Consider the following 6,000-nt stretch of genomic DNA (forward strand, 5'->3'; position numbering starts at 1 on the left):
TTCTGACTGCATATTAATCTTAAAAATAACATTGTTTTAATTCTCATAAAATTTTCTATTTAATGATTCATTCTAGTCAACGAAGGAGTAATTTTGCAGAATAGCAGAAAAAATTCCCAACAAACTTTTTTTTTTTTTGTTTTAATTAGGCAATTGGTGGATTATTCCAAAAGCAACATCAACTCTTATTTCTTTAATTATATCATGATTAGTAGTTCTTTGATTTTAAAATATAATATATGAATATATACTAATTATAATTATTAAATTTAGTATGAAATTGATATTTAATATTGTAATTTAAACGGAGAAATTATAAAAATAATAAAGAAGTTATATTTTGCTTTACTTTTACGTGTATAAAAATTTAAAGGGCTTGATACAATAATTTTCAATAAAAACTGTTTGTTACTATAAAAAAATGCACTGGACTACAAGGAACTTTCATCAGAAGCAAAAATATACTTTTCTAAATCAAATTTTCGCGTTGTTTTCAAATCTGCAAGTAGACTATTTCTATCACTTCTAATTTTTTATATTATTACTAATTATATATATAAAATAATAATTAAAAGAAAAAAAAATTTGTTTTCAAATTATTACTGATTTGATTTTTAATATGTTAAAAATAATCAGTCCAAATTTTCAATTTTAACCTATTTTTTTGGTTCTTTAAAGTTGATGAAAAATTTTTGATAAAGATTTATGAAAGTTTATAGTAAAATAAATTGAATATATTACCATAACTTTTAGCTCAATTACAAGTTTAAAATTGACATCTAGGCCTGTCAACAAAGGAAAAATTGCGGAAAAAATTTTGTTTTTTTAAAAGTTGAATTAAAATATGTATAATGACATACTAATAGTCCTCAAGATTGGAATTGAGCTTTTTTTTTAAATCCTCGCAAAAGTTCAAAAATATGAGCTTTCTTAATTTTCTCAAAAAAAAATATTTAACTTACAAAAAAAAGTTTCGCACAAAAGTTGTTTAAAAGACAATTATAAATAAAAATATAATCTTATATTTTTTCATTTAAACAAATATTTTTCGAGTTACATTACATTTAATATGAGTAATAAAATTTATATTCCATTTTTTTCATTTTACGGTTACTTTTTATCATGTTATACTTACATTAGACACAATGTTATAAATGCATATGTGTGTATGTGTGAGTTTATTTATTTATTGTATCATTAAAGTGTAGTGTATATTGAGATACAACCGATAGAGTAGGTAATTGATTTGACGCTATATTATTTAAACCCAACTAAACGCTAAATTGTACATTCCGAAATAACAATCATATTATGTCAATTGCCACCGGAATATCTGGTAATATTTTTCTTTTTCTTTGCCTTAATCCCAACTACTTGGGGTCGGCCACCCTTATCCTAAGCTTCCACTTGACACGATCTCCCACATCTTCTACGCTCACATCAGCTGTCCTCAAATCGCATTCAATAGCATCCCTCCATCTCTTTTTTGGTCTTCCTCTATCTCTTCTTCCTTCAACATTCATTTCTATAACTGTTCTTACAGCTTTCGATTCTTCTTTCCTCATACCATGACTAAACAATCTAAGTCTATTTTCTGTCATCTTATCCACGATTGACGCAACACCTATACTTCCTCTTATATGCTCGTTCCTTATCCTATCTTCTCTAGTCACTCCACTCATCCAACTAAGCATTCTCATCTCTGCTACACTTATTCTCTGCTCTACTTTCTTATCAACCGCCCAACACTATGAACCATACATCATAGCTGGCCTCACAATTTCATACTAAATTTAAAAACTATAATTAGTATTTATTCATATATTATATTTTAAAATCAAAGAACTACTAATCAGGATATAATTAAAGAAATAAGAGTTCATGTTGCTTTTAAAATATTTCACCAATTTCTCTAAAGGAAACACTATCTACAGATTTGCATCGAAGCGTTTCTTATGATAGTGATTTTAATCACTGTCAGATATCATCTATACATGTCCCATCTATGCCTCGTCCACACTGTGCCTCGACCCCACTGTGCTACCGTTTTTTTATTTTCAAATTAAAGTATATTATATAAGATTTAATTTAAGATAAATATAAAGGTGTCAGTATTTCTGGAATACTTTCAAACATTAAATTGAAAATGTCCTAGTTTCAATACGCATGTTTAAAGTTTTCACCACCCTCGTATAAAGAGGTATGATCCGATTTAAAAAAAATATGTGTTAGATGAAAGGGGTATATATAAAGTATTTATTATTAAAAAATATAATTGATTCATGCATTTTTTAAAAAGTCATAGTAACATAATGTTAAAAAATGTAAAATATAATATCAAGAATTTTTTTTCTAATTGCCATTATTTTTCGTAGAACAATTTTCAGGATTTTTTTTAATATTATAAACACATTTGGAAGAGCAACCTACCTAATTGTGTAACCGGTGTGATCAAAATGTACGGCAACTTATAGAGATATTTATAAATCGTCTATAGACCAAAAACAAATCTTATAAAAAAAAATGTAAAATAAGAGTGCTATTCAATATAAAATGAGATACAGTGAGCCATTTAAATTTAAAAACTTTTATAAAAAATTTTTTTTAAGTCTATCACGTTTGTTTTTTTATTCTAAACAAAAAATTTTATATGTAAATATTTTAAAAAAAACTCTTATTTTTAGTATTATTTTAAGTTTTAAAAATATTATATAGTAATACTTCGCTTGTAATTTGATTGTAGTTACTCAAGTGTCTACCACTAGCACCGCTCTATTTCAAAAATTTACAGTGACTGTAGTACACTTAAAACCTTTCAATTTGATAAAGATTTTAGACTGTCAGACATCCTGAAAAAATTATGAATTTTTTTAATTTGACAGCCGATTTCTCTTAGTAGAAAAATCGAGATGGATTTCATTTTTTTATATTTTTATACTACTATAAGCTTTAAATTGATATAGATTTAAAGTAGGCAGAAGTTATAAAACATTTCAAAAATCTTGTTTACATGCATGAACTATCTCTTTCAAGTCCTACCTTTAATTAAGTTCATTATTGAATTTTGATAAAACAATTTCCAAAAGAAAGTTTATTGTCTCTAATAATTTTTTTTTAAATGTCAGTAGGATCAGTGTATTTTGAAAAGAGTTATAGCAGAATGAAAAAAGTAAAGAATAAAATTAAGAATTTTTCAAATTTTCGGTATTGATAGTTTCAACAAGATTAAATCAGAGTTTTTTACGCATAAACTAACATTGTAAACTAAGTCCACTGAAGCTGAAAATTTTCATGGACATACATTATAAAAACGTATATCATGGTAAAACCAATACCTTGTCAGCTTTGCATCAAAGCTAAAGTTATTATTTATACAAAAATTAACTTATTTTATTAATATTGATCTTATTTACATATGTAGCAATAAAATAACCGTAACAATTTAGTATTCAAATTGAGTAAACATTCTTTCAAAAATTTTATTAGTACCATTGGATAAAAAAAATCTGTGTAAATCAAAGGACTACATGTAAACTCATACTAAAATTACCTATCTATTTCATTAGAAAAAAAACTACTTTATTTATTTAATAGGGGAATTTAGAAATCATATTCAAAAATAGTTTTATTTCTATGATTAAAAATTAATGAGTTCGTCTGGCCTATTGTGCAAAAACGTACTTTTCGGCGCATCCAGGTTCGATCCCCAGGGTGCCAAAGATATTTTTTATGATTTTTTTATTGGCGATGTCAGGTCTCTAGTACAAATCGGCCATAATACCCGTCCTGTTCATAGTTAGCAAAAAATCATCATTAACTCCTAACATGTGAAAGAGAGCCACCGCCGTCTATAAAGTGTTAGGTTCAGAAAATAGAAAGTTATAAAACTAATCATTCTATGTTTAAAAGTAACACTATGTCCGTGTGGGAGTTAATACTAATTCTATGACGTTTTCTAATCAAACGGACGATCTTAAGAAGAGTTTAAAAAGAAGAATTATTTCTTATTTCTAGACATTACAGTGGCATAACGATACATTCAGTATTCTAAAGTAATGTTTTATTACTTTCAAATGCGTTACGGCACCATAATACATGCCATATAAAAAAAATAATTAAAATTTCTTAGAATTATAATTTTTTTTTTATATTATTTCTAAATATTTTTATATTTGCATAAAAACTTTAATGTTTTGTTGTGTTATCAATAATTTAATGTTAAATTTTTTTACAAATTAATTAATTTTATTAAACTCTTAATGAGTAGTTTCGCTTTAATGTTATGATTTTGCGAACTTTCACTCAATATATTTTATATATTAAGTAACGTCTAATATGTATATGTAGTATATATTAAATAAAAAAAAAAAAGTTATAGCTGCTTTTGAATTTTTTATGTTAAAACCTAGAATTTAGTTAAAAATTCAGTCAGTGATTTTTCTTTTAATGGTCGGTTATTTTTAAAGGAATTTTTTATTATAACTGTACCCACAAGATTCCAATTTTTCTTACTATTGACTTCGTTGTGTTCTTATTTTTTATTACCAATGTCTTATTTAGAAATTTACGAGCTGAAAAACTCTCTTAGAGAGTTTTCATTATTCATTATTTATAGTATGAAATAAACGTAAATTGGCAATAATCTTTTTGTAAGCAAATAAATAGATTACAAAGTTTCTTTAACTTAAAATAAAAGCTAACTTCAATTTAACCAAATTGCGTATGAAAGTTTATATAAATTTTACTGTTCCTGATTATAGTTAATTTTTAGTTTTTAAATCTTAAAAATTTTAGATTCTAATTTGTAGAAATTTTTATTACTTAATGTCATTTGCCCATAAGATATGTCTCTTAAAACGTGTTGTCCGTGGCCATTACGCCATTAAAATGCCAATCATTTCACGCACCTTAAAGTGCGAAAAGATTCCTAGATCTAATTCCAAATTCGTATTAGCTTTCATTCTTTATTCAAATATTTTACGAAGAATCAATTTGACAAAATAATTGATTGTGTTGAGTGACACAATATTTCACATTCTATTTTAAAACAGATTTTTAAAGATCTTTTGCACAATCACCTTATTATAATAGTATGATTCCATCAACAATTATTCATATAGAGTGATGCAGGATGAATGTAAATAATGGGGTAATTGTAAATACATTTTTTCTTTTAGAATATTTAACAGATTTTATTTTAAATTGAAGAGTTTTGGTCCTTATATATTATAAAATATATTAGTTACAATAAAATAGTTGAGTTTTAACTATATTTATATATTTAACTATATAATATATTTAACTAATTGTGTTACTGTCATATTACACATAAGTTTGAAAAAAACGTATGCATGTACAATTTCCCCTATTCACCCTAGTAATTAATAGTTTTTCATATTATTAATACCCTAATTGATTTAAATTTAGCCAATTTTATATCTGTGGTTAGATAACACAGAACAACAAGTAATGAATAGTTTTTACTTGTCTATAATATTTTCCATTATCTCATGTTTTTAGATAACTACCTAGTAGTTATTAATCAAACAATTATAAAAGTATAAGTTTTTCACTGTAAAAACTAATAAATAACATTTTTCAAAACTTTTCTAATATAATTTAATGATGTTCAATAGAATAATTCTATTTATAATTATTATACAAAATTTGGGATTTATCAGTTACAATTAATCGTTTCCATAGACCTCTAAATTTGAATTTGTAGGAAATTTTTCAGGAAAAAAACTTTTAGTGTAACTATTTTTGAGTTAATCTCCTAATATGAAATTATTACCAATAGATTGCTTAATTAAATTAAACAAATAGTTTTATGAGAAATTCAAAAGTATAAATATTTTTATTTTACACGATTAAAAACCGGGAAAAGCACAAATATGAAAAAAATATACGTAAAGATTAAAAATACGAAATAACTACAATTTTACTTTTATGTGTATTTTAATATAGTTTTTATGAGTACGAAAAATAAATTGAACATCC

This window comes from Daktulosphaira vitifoliae, unplaced genomic scaffold (assembly GCF_025091365.1).
Source record: "Daktulosphaira vitifoliae isolate Bord-2020 unplaced genomic scaffold, ASM2509136v1 Scaffold_1, whole genome shotgun sequence".
Lineage (NCBI taxonomy): Eukaryota > Metazoa > Arthropoda > Insecta > Hemiptera > Phylloxeridae > Daktulosphaira > Daktulosphaira vitifoliae.